Here is a 15970-nt window from a genome sequence, read left to right on the forward strand (position 1 = left end):
TGCATTCCTGTTCATCCCGGAACCCTGTACACACCCCTGTTGTGTCCCCATTGGTTGCCACAGTCTACATCACTCCCCCGTTATCTGTCCCCATTGGGCGAGGGGGCTTCCACCCCCGTTGGCCCGCCCCCTATGAAACCCCACGCGCCCTCGGTCCTGTCGTCATTTTGTCCACGCGGCGCTAGGGAGTGGCTGCTGTTCTCCATCACAGCACCACGCGACAATAAAAGCTCTCCAGCCAACCACAAGGACAGGGTGTGCCTCCTTCACCTCTTCATCTCGCTCCAGCACCGGCCACAGAGCACGGCCAGCCCCACCCTGGTGCGCTGAATGCCACAGCGCCCGGGCCACACGGCAGCCCTGGTCCTGCCGAGAAACAGCGCCTTTAGCCGGGCTCTCCAGAGCTGCCTGGGACCAGGGAAAACAACGCAACGCCACATATGGTGACTTTTGCCTACACTTTGATAAAAGATTTTCTCACTGTCACTTACCAGTTGCCTGAATTTCCCTTGCCACAGCTCGCTTTTGCCCTCACCTTTACACATTCTGTCAAGGCTTGTATTTCCAAAGCTGTAGGGACTGGTCACCTTTCTCCATTCACTCTCCTTTGGAAGTCAGCTTCCACCTGAGTACTCATGACCCACCTGATTCCAAATGCATCCAAAAATCTAGTAGATCCACAGTTTACTGTCCAGCAAAATACAATATTGGGCAGGTGGCAGTCTGGAAGGAAGAACAAAATTATCGCTTGTGCTCATGTGCTATATACACAGGCAAATATTGCCAGCAGGTTTGCCTCAAGACTTCCTCAGTGTGAGTGCTTCCTGGAACTCATCAGCAGAATTCCCATCACATCAACAGATGCATCCTTCTCAAACCTGTATCAGGCTGCTTCTGATCATTCTGCTTTTCTGCTTTTTCTGCTTTTCTGCTTTTTCTGACTGTCATTAGTCAATAGAAATTAATGCAAATCCACTGGTCTTCCACAAATTGATGATCCTTCATCAGACACCCCAATAGATAAGCAATACCAGCTTCTAATCCACCCCAACCGATTAAGCAAGACCAGCTTCTAATCAGGCAAGAAGTTTTGCCCTGTAATTAACAAAACTTTGCTATACCTAATTTCACCATGGCAAGGGAGTTTTTTCCATCTTCTGCGGAGTGTCATGGCACTGTCTCTTTTGTACCACTCCTCACACTGCACTACAGGGAGAACTCTTACTCTGCATATCCTGGGCTACAGGGGACTTTCAAAACAGTCTGTCAGTCTACTAAAAGTGTATTTTTCTAGGATGTGATCTGTGCATCTTTTAGTAGTTTGCATGTGAATTTACACAGAATACTTTTCAGAGTTTCCAGATTTTCTATGAAACTTTTACAAGTTTGTTAAACCATCCATTGGTTATTCACTTTCTATTTTCACCTGTCTGATTGATTTTTATAATGCCCCAGGCAGCAGTAGATTTCCAGTAAACACAAACTGGCTCTCATAATTTATTTCACTCACTTCCACCAGACTACTTACTGGTTGCTTTCCTCAGATTGTTTTATTTCTGATAATCTTAGACATTGAGATTTCCCCCCCCCCCCCCATTTTTTTAGCCTATGTTCCATAATCATTGCAATCTATTATCTATATTTTCTATATAGTCTGTATAAACAGGGAGATATAAGATATTAATATAATAAGATTTATGAGATAAAAGATATCTTCTTTGTAAAATCTGTCAGATATATACTTCTATTATGTATCTCATATATAATACATTTTTATATCTTGACACCCACGTTCATTATAGATATCAGCACTTCTTGTGTAGAGAGAAGTTGAACTCTGAGCCCCCAGGCCTCCCTGATTCTGGGGCCATACTGAAAATGATAATAATCCGTGGTTTATTTTGTCATATTACTTAATTAATCCAGTAGCTCTTGAATTGCATTCTTCTTTCACTGGATATTAAACCAACTTGTCAACTGTAATTGCAGAGTGCCTTTTACCTTTTTTATCTCATTCAGGCCAGTTCTACTGAGTCTATCTTTTCTTGCATGATATTGCTTTAGTTCAGTCATTTTTAGTCCAAAGGAATACATGGTATAGAGAGCTGAAATAAAAAAAAAATTGGCCAGCAAGTTCATGAAATAATACTCATAATTCATACATAAACTTAATTAATATTTCAAAATATTTTCATTATAAAGCTGTATCTGTAGAAACATAATAAAACTTGTACAGATGATTCTAATATATCAGTAGCCAAAAACTTCAAGTTTTTAGGAAGTTTCCACTCTGATGTGTTAAAGATGCATCAGTCTGTTAAAATGGGCTTACAGTGCAACTCTGCCACTTGTACAGGAAAACAAGTACTTCCAAGGAATACTAGGTAACATTCAGTACTTGTAAAGTTGCTTCTTTCTCTGTGCACAAGCACACAAAGTTACTTGTAAAATTTAGGTGAATAGCTTTCTTGTCATCATTTAATTTTTGCCTTCCCTCTTCTATTGACACTGAACAGGAAAACATACACAGATACAAAGAAAACACTAGCAAAGCATTAACAAATTAGGGTAAATTAATGACATTACATCCATCACCACTTGAACCACAGGAATATCCACCTGACATGAATATTGCTGGCCTTCAGAGAGACATAACCTTTGTGTCATAATTTGTGTTATTTTGCCCACCAAATATTCTAGAATCAAGACCTGTGACCAGCTTCCTTAAGTACACAAAACTTCAACCTCTATCGTAACTGTGAGCATGATCAAGCTCAAATAACCAAGCAGATGTATAATCACATCGTTTTGCCAGCTAGAGACCATAAATGAGCTTTACCCTTTTTTGTCCTTTTTACAGAACAGTCCACATTTTCATTCTTTCTTGGAAGATGTGGTCCTCACAAGTTTTTTATTGGTGTTTAGCACCAGTAGTAAACTTTTGTACATTTCCCAGGGAGCTGAAACCTAAAAACTACTGAATCAATGCTAACACATGATCTGTTCATCTCGTTTATCTCTTTATGCATTTGTTCTATTTATTTTCTCAAGCATATTTAGTGTGCAGTCTCCTTGTGGAGTATTATATATTTCTAAGTAATGCAATATTGCTGACAGAATTTTCATGATTGAATCATTGATATTGATGTGACACCCTTAATGTCTCTCTGTTTATTATTATGAAGTATCTTTGCTATGATGCAGAAAGTAGTATTCTTAATGCCCTCCTCACTCTACATGATTAGTTGCGCTGCCCTAAAATAAAATCATAATTCATTCTGGATAGTGACCGTGATCTTGACAATCAGTAACACATCCTCAGTGTGATATCCATTCTCTGACTATTCCTTTCATTCCCCTTTATGAGGCAAAATCCCAGATTAGGCAGATACCTCCATTACTCACCTGAGTCATCAGTTATCCCCATGAACCACAGGCAGGCAGGGTACCCCAGCTGTGCATGGAGCAGGCTTCCACAAGGCACCAAAGATAGTGTTGCACATGAGAAAAGGAAACCTAAACATCAGTAAAAGGGAGAAACTGAAGTGCTTATGTTACCCAAAGTGAGTTTTTTAATGTTTCTCAAGTGTTGTCTCAGCTAGAGCTCAGCATCGTCATCTCATCTAGGCAGAAAGGCAGGCAGGAAGTGTCTACAGTTACCTTTTCTTAAAATTTCCTACTGGTGCAATGGTTTTCTTGTAGTTCTATCTGCTTGTTTATGGCTAAGTTTTTTTCAGCTGCTCAGAACTCAGCTGTCTAAAACTCCAGCAGATTGCGCTATGCTAATCACTATTGCCAGCAAAGATCTAATGCAGAACTGACATAACAGTTGCTTCATTTTAGAAAACGGACTGTAGAGAGAGTAGTACTGCCACTACCACATAGCCCAAGCAGCTATTCCCAGACTGTTTGAGAGCTCATTTTGCTGTATATATTAAAGGTATGGGCTCTGGTTATGCGCTGTTTCAGCAACAATAGTTATTAAATAGCTCAACAGATCCACCATCAATTTACAATCAATATTGTTCTTGTTTCAGGAACAATTCCCAATGCTGCTTCTCTTACCCAACTGCGGATTCCCCATCCCTGGAAGTGTTCAGGGTCTTGGATGGGGCTCTGACTAGCTTTGCTTATGGCAGGAGGGTTGGAATAAGATTATCTTTATGTCTCTTCCAGGCCAAACCATTCAATGACTCTATGATTCTATAATTCTATGATTCTGCTAGAGTATGGTGAATTTCTCTACACTAAAATAAGATTACTTTTAGTTTGTTTTGTTGATCTAAAAATCACAGAGATGCTGCATCTGTGTAGTCCAAACACATACTTACACTAAACATCTGGTTTGCATTTTCTTTTTAATAGCATAGAAGTTAGCCATGTATCAAGGCATGTCCAGAGTAGAGTAGTCCTTTATTTTATTTCTGTATATTTCTAGTCACTATGAATTGCTTTCACATGTGGAAGTAAGATAGTTCTTTGATGCAGTTTTGAAATGTTGATTTCCTAGTTACAGTTCATAACAACACAAAAAAGGCTGGGTGATTATGGATCTGAGAGAAGGATATTGTTGCATCCCGGGTTGGCTTAGTTAGGGGTTTTAATAACTGTTAGTTAGCCGGTTCTATGTACCCCCATATCCCCCGCGATGGTTCGTTCCGGGTCACTTACCATTGGAGCTCTCCCATGTCAGTCTTGTGGCCACCCCCCTATCCATTCCTGAGAGTTCTGTGTCTGTTACCCCATCCCCATATCCCTATTTGTCCTGGAACCCTGTACACACCCCTGTTGTGTTCCCTTTGGTTGCCGTGGTCCATGTCACTCCCCTGTTGCCTGTCCCCATTGGGCGAGGGAGGCTTCCGCCCCTGTCTGCCCGCCCCCTATAAAATCTCATGCCTTCCTGTGCCTCATCACCATCTTGTCCACACGGGTGCTGGGAGTGGTCGCTGCTCTCCACTGAAGCACCATGCGGCAACAAACCTTCTCCAGCGAACCACAGGGCAGGGTGTGCCTTCCTTCGCCTCTTTACCTCCTCCCAGTGTCGGTTACACAACGCAGCAGCCCACATGGAGGCTCAGTGCTAGAGCCTCCGAACCAGCAGCAGCCCCGAACTCCCAGACGATACGCAGAGCCTAGCTGGGCTCCCCGAGCCACCTGGGACCAGGGAGAAGAATGCAACGCCGCAGGATATAAAATCATCCAGAATTGAACTGTTATCTAGAGTACAGAGTAGTACTGACAAATTTATCCAAATCATCCCCTGAATTTAATTGTACCTTAAAGTCCTTGGAATTATTTTTACACAATTTTACTATACCAAAATTTAAAGATTAATTGATGTTTTCATTTTAAAATGTTGTAAGCAGATATAAAGCACAAAAGCAGTATTACAAGCCCACACAGAAAACTACTCCTACCATTCAAAAGTTTGTCCACATTATCGGTTTTTTGCCTTATCATATCCAGCTCTTTCCCACATCTCTAAGTCAATTGATAGGATTCACTTCCAATCAGTTTTGTTTTCTTTACTATATGACTGCAGTGAAAAGTCCGTCCTCTGACTCTTTGCTGGCCAGTGTAAGCAGTCTCAGTTTAACACTCAGCAAGTAGGAAACCATATCAGCAATCAGAAAAATGAGCTGACCTTCAATCGCAGCAGACAGACCTTGTGTGTACAAGGAAAAAGAATTCAGGATCAGCTTCTTCAGAGATATGGCTAGCTCACGTTGGCATGTTGTTGTACTTCTGCTGTAGGGAAAGAGGGCTTAGGTTTCCCAGGTGCCAAACATCCAGCAAGTTTCCTCAGCTCTGCTCTCACTGCAAACTATAGAGCACTGTAGAAGTTGTGCAGTCATGGTTTGCTATTTTTTTTATGCCAAGAGGTTTTGGAAGAAAACAGTTTTTAAAATCTTTATCATATCAGCTCTTTGCTAAGAGTCTCAAACAAAAGAAAGCACTGCAAAACACTACAAGCTCATGGCAAAAGGTGATCAATTAAAAAAAAAAAAAAAAGAATAAGTGCATCTTTCTGCAGAGACAAAATAACTTTTATGTGATTCAATGTAATTTTTCTATTGGAAAAAAATACCTCAAAATCAGCTATAGGCAGAGACAAGGGAAGTCTATCTGTGATATCAGTTCCAGAAATAGGCTAAGAAATTATCACATTTAAAGCAATTAATAAAGGAAAAGGATTGCCCCCTAAAAAATGTTAGGGGGCAATTTAGAAAGCAATATGATATACGATAAAAATATTATTTTAACTCAAACATAGTACTTGTAAATCACCAGCTGTATTCAGTCTACCCATTTCTTTTCCAGTTTAGCTTTTAAATGTGGCTCTGCATCTATCTTAACCAAGTCTTTGTCTCCCTCCTGTGTTCAGACTGTTATTAACATGACTTTGACAGAAAGAAATATCTCCTTCAAATATTTACAGCCATTGCTTTAAAATCATTTTTTTAACCCAAGTCATCTGTAAAGCAACATTAATATTTCTCAGATGAAGTAAATACTTCCCATATAAAGGCAAATTCACATCTGATAAAAGCAGGTCAGAAACAATTGCAAACAACAAGATAAATGCAGCCCTTTTGCAATTTATGATTGATTTTTTTTCCCCTGCTAAGATGCTGCATCTAAAATTTCTTGGTACTTGCAATATAATAATTTTCAAAAACTTATCCAAGATCTCTAAACCTTTCTTTTAACTGTCAGACTGCTGAATTTACATGGTGTCATCAAGCAATGACTTTCAAAAACATTAACATCAGAAGGGGGAGAAATTATTAATGCATAGATGAAACATATCATTAAATCTTAAACTAATCAATTATTAAATTCTGCAATATCTTAGTAAAGTTGCCTGTTTTTATTTCCAAAGGGATTATATGGAGCTAAGGTGGATATATCATACATTTTTGATGCACACACACATCTATGCTTCACTCATTAAGTAGTATGGGACTGCTTTAAAAGAAATATACTGGTGCATGGGAAAGACCCTCAAATATGTAATATAAAATCTACCAACTTTTCCTTTATTTTTCTTTTCCTCATATTTGCAACAGCCAAGACAACTGTCTTTGTGAAATTACTAGTATGTGGTTTGTTGCTGTATTTTTACATTTTCTAGTGCTGAATGTGTTCCCCTTTTTAAGAGAATCTGTAGAGCAGAGTCTTTCTTTTTTGCTGTAAGAGAAAAAATTTCCAAATCAAATCACATTATTTGGAAGGCACTGCATCTGATATTTGAATATTTGAACACCCAGGGCAGTAGAAAAAGTGTTTCCAAATAATAGACACCTTTTTGTAGGTGCTTTTAGAAATTTGTAGAAGAATGTTCCAAATATTTAAAAAAAAAAAAAAAAAAAAGGTAATACACATGGATAGCTACTGTCCATGTATTCGGCATAAAAATATTTTTGAGAAAAACCATCATTTCAATCTAATGGAAGTCTGTGATAGACCCACAACATGATACCTGTCTAGTTATATGTCTCTTACTTGCTGTAAGCCTATTCCATCAGCAATGGCTTTTAGTCTTCCATTTCTCTTTGCTGCTATGTGTCTATCCCTTTCCAAAAGGAAAATGAAGACCTTCGGCCAAACCTTTTACTTATATGTGCTTTAGCCACACACACACCTCAAAGTCTAGCCTGGTAGATTCCTTTTGAATAAGCTGAGGCAGATTATCCAATTCTAAAAGTATTTAAAGCATTAAAAAATATCTTTTTAAATGAAAATTACTTTTGTAGTCTTTCTGTAGAGCTTGGATATATTTGCTATCATTCCTATTCCCACTTCTTGCCTGCCCAAGAGATCACAAAAATCTTCTGGATAATTCTTACTTTGATTTGGTTATAAGAAGGAACTGAGCAAAAAGATCTTTAGGCAAAGAATCTTTTAACCACCAGACTGTAAATAATTTGTATAACATAGCCAATAATTACCTAAAATTTGCACACACTTACTATTATTGTGAATTACTTAACATACATTAAATCATTGCAAACCTTTTGGGGATTGTACTCTAAAATGCTACCTCATGCTTACATTTTTGACCCAAAGAAGGAGTCAAAATTTTTCTCCAGTGTCTAACTCTCAGTTGTTCTAATAGAAAATATTAGCAATTTTCAAATCCTTCTATTTTTTCAGTCACTGGAATTCTCTCTTATTCAGCAGTCTGTGATCTGATTTTCTATAAACCTCTACCCTCATTGACTTCTACAGAATGGCACACATCTCTCTGAAGTTGTAACCCATCACCCTGGTATGTTATCACCATTCCTGTTTCAAGGAGAAATGAAATAGCTGTTTTATGGCTTTGAAAATCCCTCCAATAGGCGGATAGAGAGTACATTGAAGAATTTCTCACTATAACCTTTTCTCACCTAGCTAAATAGAAAGGCAGTGCAGTAGAGCTAAAGTGTGTTCACAGAAATTTTTCAGCACTTATCTTCTCTACCTGCATTTGAATATATTTTGTTTCCCTGAATCTTTGCTTTCCTCCTTTTCAATTTTCTACAATTCAGAAGGCAAACACAACCACAATAATGTGTAAGTTGGATTTGTAACCCATCCTGAGGGAGTGAACACTAAGTAGGTCACAAGAATACAGATACAGATTGGGTGGTTTGCCTGTGGGGTGAGGAAGAGCTCCCACACTTCTGTCACACACCTTTTCTAATGCAATGTGATAGAATGATCATAGACAAAATGTCGAGTCAAGTAGGCTTTTCTTTGGCCTTCAGAGATGATTTTGCTTAAGTGTTGAAGTACTTAATTCACCACTCAATAATAGTTTTGAGTAGTAACATTACTGAAAATTAGCTTTGAAATAAGCAGTGGTATGAGTGCTTTGTTTGGCAATAGACGTTGCACAAATTCAGCTGCAGTTAGACAAGCCAAGCTTTCAATTACTACAGACACCATGGTGGAAAGAGGACCAGCATGTGGGCAGTAATTTTCATTGTTTGCTTTACTCCTGTATCCTTTGATAGCCAGCTGGTGATGGATGGGAAGCAGTGTAATGATGCAGTCTCTCTTTTCCGAAAGCCATTTTGTACAGCAACCCAGATACTAATAAAACCCCATGAAATACCACATTTTTACGAACTGCTAAAGTGATATGACTGTTATATGTTGATAATGATAAATTGAAGGAGTAATTGGCAATAATTTATTACCCTTTTCCTCGTGAGCAAATTACTCATACAGCTAAATTATACCAGTATATTATAAAAATGAAGTCATTCTCTTACCAGGCTATTCCTTTTACAGCTAGAAGCCATGTCTGCTATTTTTGCATCTTTCACTACTGTTCAATTCTGAACTCCATGCAAAAAGGACTGCTCTTTCTCTTCTTTTTGTGGTACAAAGAATGCTATGATCCAGACAAGGATCACAGGATTAAAATCTTTTAACAGAAATAATAGCTCCAAAATATTTTTGTAGCCTAAGGAGCTTGAAAGGAAACATTTCTTTATACAGCATATAATGATACAGTCTAATTTCCTGAACAAGTAACTGATTCAAGATAGTAAAGCAACAAATATCCTACTGAGGAAAAAAGTTCAAAATTAATTAAAGAGGAAGAAAGAAATTATCTGAATAATTAAAAAGTCATCTCTAGTTGTTCAAAGCAAGATAAGTGTACAGGAATATCTCTTTAGTTCTCATCTCTGAAAACAGTTCATAGATTACCTCCTTGGGATGAGAAAGAAGTTCATTAGATCCTTAGTCATTCTGTGGCATCATTCACCTCAGCAAAATTTGTCTTCAGTCAAGTTTGTAATTGCAGAGATGTAATAAATACACAAATAGCATGGAATATCTTTCAAAGAGACAAAGGAAAGCTTTTGGTAGCCACATTGACAGTGGCATGAGGTCTCCTGAGCATTCTTTTTTATAGGAAATGTTTAATTGCTTTTTATTGAGCAGAACCTTTCCTTCTGCTTGTAAAAGAAATTATTGCTTTCTGCCTCTGGTTCAGTCAGATGAAGTTAATAGTCCCAGTTTCCTCTGGCAACAGACACAGTTAATGACTGGAAGACTATCATAAACAGGGTTTATTGCCCAAATTACAATCCAGTTCCTAACCAGCCTTCTAATTTCAAATTGCCCTCCTGGCATTTTGGTGATTTTCTGTCTTATTATCTGGTTCACAAAGACAGTTCTCTGATATTTAAAAACTTTATGTGCTTCTTCTTCCTTTTTTAATTTTTTTAATATTATTCACATTGCTGGAAATTGTTAAGTTCAGTGCAAAAAGTATATTTATTGACTTCACAACAGGTGAAGTACCAGGTGTAGCTAGTACCATGGTTGGAACACATCATGAAATGAGGAGACTTAAAGAAAAATTAAGGCAGATTTTCCCTAATTATTTAGCAATTTAGCAATGAGAACTGTTATACAACGCAAAAACTAAAAATTGTGTTTCTTTGAAGGGGATGTCAGAAAGGAAGATTTTGGGATTGCACACTAGAGAATTTCTTTGCTATTACACCTCATAACTAGGTGTCAGATTTTGTAAACAGATAGATACATCCAAGACAGACATTAACTCAGAGTGGAATACAGTAGCAAGAAATGTAAAAGCCACATTCCTGTCAGGACAAGGACATAATTACAAACACTGCATAAACCTAATCAGTAAATTGTATTATCACAGATTGTCAGAGGTGACAAAAGTCTACGAAGAACATGGGTTTGAAATGTGATCAAGTCTCACCATGAACTTGAAAAGCCATTACTGCATTTATATCAAGCAAGTCTCCAGAATTTTACATAATTAAAAATAAAAAAACTAAAAGAAGCAGGATAGGGGAAAAAAAATCTTGAATTGTGGGAGAAAACAGTGATTATTTTTAATTATATCACCCACTTCCTAAATCTCTGAAGCATCTGAAGACTTCCAGCTCTATCAGGGCACCTCAATGATGCTGTCCTTTATAATTCAGACTGGTGATCTTTTAATTTAAGCATTGTATAACCATCAGTATTGCAATTCTGAAAATATTTGCTATCACTGCATCAGGATTTTTACCTCTCATATTGGCATTTTTATACTCTAAATATAAATAGCTGTATATATTATGTCTTTTAATTTTTCTTTGAACAAAATGAGGCTTCTATAAAGGATTTCAAGACTAACAGGGAAAAAAACCCATCTATGTAGAATAGAGGTAACATCTAGTTTACTTATGGCTAAGGATTCATTCAAGGGTATATCTATGTCTCTATAAGAGGTGTTGCAACAAGCACAATAAAGATAGTAAATATTTTGAACAATCAGGCTAATTTATTAGAACGTGTAATTAATATTTATAGAACATTTCAATATCACTAACTATGGCATACTACAGGATTGAATTAAAAAACAACAGTAGCAACAGACAGAGGACTGTGTAACCAGGGCATAAATGGCAAGTCTTCCAAACTGCTTATTTTTAGCGATAGTAAAGATGGCAAAAATAAATTTATTATTTCTAAATAGCAAAGAGTGCTTTGAAGCACAGAATCTTGTTTAAGTCCAGTTTCAGCCTTACTATATTCTATCCTTACTGTGTCAGTATTCTCTTTGGCTCAGAAGCTCATTTTGTGCAGACTGAGATACAGAATAATAATGCAAAAGACTGCAGCTGATGACCAATCCCTTAACATTTCTCTTTTATTGCTGTGATATACAATAGGTGATTTCCTGAGTCTGGTACCACACCAGGGAGTCACAGACCATCGTAAACATACAGATCCTCCAGAAAAGCTGTCCCACTCCCCAGTTTCTGCCTGGGAATAGAAAGCTCTTCCACAACATCAGCGACAGCTGCACCACAAACATACTATAGGAGTTACATCAATCTGTGAGAAAAAGCCACTCTAAATTAGCCCTGCTGAGCAGCACCACTTTCAAGAGAGCTCTCCTTCTAATAAAAGCCATCAGACATGAAATTTGTCACTCTGTATCTTTCAGCAATCAAGTGCCATCATTTCACTTTGACAGCAGAGAAAGGAATTAATCTCTATAAAAAATATCAAATAGACACACCTTGAGTAGTACATGAAAGTGAAGTTTAGGGCTAGGTTGTTGTCTGCAGCAGATACTAGTTTCAACAATTCCAGAAATGGGAGAGAAAAAGGATGTCTGTAACCAAATAGTGATGTAATTGCCACTTCAGCATTTCTACTCCAACATGTCCATTTTAAGACTCTCAGTCTATATTTCAACCTGACTAAATCTGAATGCCTTCTCTGAGTGACAAGTAGACAATCAGAGGACTTGGAAATCAGGGCCTAACATGGGAAGAAGCATGGTACAAAGATAGCACCTTGCAGAGCACCCCTTAGAACAAAACTGCACCCTTACATTTTCAGATACCACAGTCTGTGCATAACACTTGTACAGCCCCATCTTATGTCTGCCCTACTCACAAAAAATGTCCCAACACTCCACGCACCTGCAATGCTGGCAATCTGATAACTGTCTCACAGCACAAATCTGCAGATGGGAGAGATGGGTAACAGGAGATGGGTAACCTGAGGCTGTGGGAAAACAAGAGAAGGATAACCTGAGACTGGTCTCTTTAAGAGGAGATAATCCCTAGAATAGATTAGTTCTACTTATTCTGGCACTTGAGCTCCTTCCTCTGGTCAGGGTATGGCATTATGGTAATTGGCATTATGGTAAACTCAGCAGCCTGTAGGTCTGTTGGCAGGAAAGGCAGAACATGTGTCACAAGTCATACACCATACAATATGGTTACACATGCCTGTTAATGGGACCTTTATTTTTTAAATGAAACAAAATCCAAACAAATTAATCTGATCTCTCAGCCTCATAGCTACAATATGTTGAATGAGATGATAACTGGTTTGGAGTTGTAATAAAAATTCAATTTATGTCCACTTATTCCCAAACTAAAAGGATATGTGTGGTAAGATATTATAAAGCATAGTCTAGTGGACTATTAACAGAAGCATGGTATAACTGTGTGGCAGACAACCTTTACTTTTTATCACTAAATACTTCATTAATGACCAATTAAAGAATCCCCCTGAACTAGCTCATTTGGTGTTAGAGGTAAGTTTTTGAACAATGTTTCAGAAAACTAAGTTGTTATCATGCAGCATATTGGAAAACATGGTGCATCAGAAAGATCTGATGCCATTATTAATAGCATGTCAATAAAGTCCATTACCATTCACCCAGTTACACTTCCAGCAGTATTTAACATTACCTCAGGAAAATCAGATCTGAAGCATAAAACAGTCCCCTTAGTGTAAGTGACAGGAGTGGTGCAGCTGCAGATAAGAGGGACACCACAGTACAGGCTGTTGCTATCTGTTATAAGGAAGAAACTGAAATAACTTTCAGTGACTGCAGTAAAATACACTGCCTTGCATACAGCCTTGCTTCAATGAAATGTTTACAGATATCCTAGATCAATGCCCATATGCTTAGACTCAAGACTTTGGATGATTTCATTGTGTATTCCCAATTATTGTCCAAGGGAGAAAAGAAACACAAGATGGGCATCACAGTTTAAATGCAGGACACAGAGATTCATCCACCTCTCTACAAAACAACAGCAGCCACAGCCATAAAAAACCCTCAGCGGTCAAGCTGAACTATTTGTCCTTTGGTCAGTTTATACCCAGTTGTCACAGATTAGGAAAGAATTAAGAAAACAAAAGAAAAAAAAATGCATGTATCACCAAAAGAATAATCAGATAATTTGCTCCACAGTTCTTGCCAAAAGTGCCACCAGGATGCAGGGCTACAGACCTCTGGAGAGCAGGCTTTTTTACAGGAGGAGCCCCAGCCTGCTGCTACCTAAGCTGACAAGCATGGTAAATCGAAAGCATGTGGCTGGAGCCTGCCTGTTTCTCACCCCTTGACTGATGGCAGATTTCCCCTGTCTTTATACAGCTCTGTGAAGAAACATACCTGAATTTTTGCCCTTTAAAGCAGCACCTCTCCAAGAGCACTGTACTTGAGAGGACCTGGCTGAACAATCAGCTGCAGGAATGGCATTTGCTAACACTGGACCCAAGCCATGAATTCTCACCTACTCCACTCATTCCCTCTCTTTGGCACTTCTTCAGTCTCCGTGTTCCCACAGTGCAGCCACCTAGCCTTGTATCTCCGACACCATTTTGATCTATCTCCCTGCAAAGGGCAGACCCTCTGGGGACCTAAGCCACCAATGCGATTTCTGAAAAATTCATAGCATGCCCAAGTTTAGGGAAGGAGCTTGAGCACTTCATTGTAAGGACTTTTAAAACTCCTGCACCGGTATATGGGAACTTGCCAGTTAAGTAAATACTGGGCATCTCTTCTTCCTTACTGCCAACAGATCTACTGTCTTTCTGGAATTCAGAAACAGCTGAACAATTTCTCTCATCTTTGCTACTATTTCCAACTCAGTTTCTGAGTCCCTTATCTTCTCTTGCTCAAAATGTTGTCTCAAGTGTCTTAAGTGAAACCTAAGTACCTCTGTCTTAAATACCTGTTATTGAATAATGTTTTTTGTAATAGGATATTTTGTCATAGGTTGCACAAATGTAATTTATAGTGTGTTTTATGCTTATTGTCCCTCAACCAATGGAAATTGCTTTTCCTTCTCCTTTACCCTAGCATGGGACATAGTATATGGCCAGCCAAGTTCTGATTGTGTTGCTCTCCTTCATTAGTCCTCATGTATTCCACTCAGTAGAACCAAAAGTAGCAGCAGCAGTGTTGAGAGCAGTTGCAAGGTTTCTGGGATCATTGTTATTGCTGCGATGAACTGCAAAGTATCCTGCAATATACTGTAATTAGTTGCACATCACCTTCAGCCAGCTAACCTGCCTGACTGAAGGTGTGAATGGGGAGATTCAAGAAGTGCCATGACTCAGAATATGCCTGCAGCCTGATACCAAGGCTCACTGCTAGTGAGGTTTCTGCCTTCTCCTCTAGAACTTCACATCTTGTTTCTAAAATTAATAATCTGGTATCAGTTCTCTTTAATAGCATTGTAAAACAGAAGTAATCCAAATTATTTAAATGAGCATAAGTAATGGAATGAGGCTCATAAAATTCTCTTTTATCCTACATTTTAACAGTAATTATATTCTTTTCAGAGAACATTCACCACTTTCTAGACCTGAGCTTTTAATTGTATTGCAGTAACTTAATATAAGGACTGGAATTTTTGAGACTTCATTTTAGAAAATATAATACCCCTTTCAGATTAAAAAAAAAAAATGGAAGGTAAGCATCACTCTAAGAATAAACTCAAAGCAACCCCCACACTCAGCAGCTGTGTTTTTTCAGCTCCTAAGCTTCCTTATATCACAGGTTTTTGAGATGGGTTGCTAGATGAATATATTCTGTAAAACAGCCTAAAGATGATGCAAACATAATCAGTCAGACATGTAACAACCAATTCACTGCCTTTAAATACTTAAATGAAATTAATTTCTCTTTCACAGTTCCACACTGCAGTACCAGGAGCTCATGATTTCTCAGGGTTGTACAGCAACTTGTCTGCTAATTGCCCGTGACAATTGGAATCTTTCCCATTTGTGAGCCACACTGGTGAGCTGAGGCAAGAGATTTAGGCCTTGCAAGTCACATCAGAGCTGTGGCCATCTCTGGTGATGCCCTGATTCAAGTAAAGCACTGCTTATCTGGACCTTCATTCGTGTGCAACTTATGAACTCTCTTCTGTATTCTTGGACCTCTGCTCTACACAGAGCTGAGTTGGGCTAAGCTATTAATTGTCCGCAAAAGAAGATTTCTTCCCAAACTGAACTACAATTTGCTCTGCAGTGTGTAAGTTTGTTAAGCCTTGAAACATGCATTTTCTGACCTTTTATGACCTTGCTTAGAATTGAACTTTCCAAATTCACTCACACTTAAACACTGATTATCTGTTTTACACTGAGTAGGGCTCCATCCCAATGTCTTTTGCACACTCAGGTACAC

The sequence above is a fragment of the Vidua macroura genome, chromosome Z, assembly GCF_024509145.1.
Source record: "Vidua macroura isolate BioBank_ID:100142 chromosome Z, ASM2450914v1, whole genome shotgun sequence".
In the NCBI taxonomy this organism is placed as follows: Eukaryota; Metazoa; Chordata; class Aves; order Passeriformes; family Viduidae; genus Vidua; species Vidua macroura.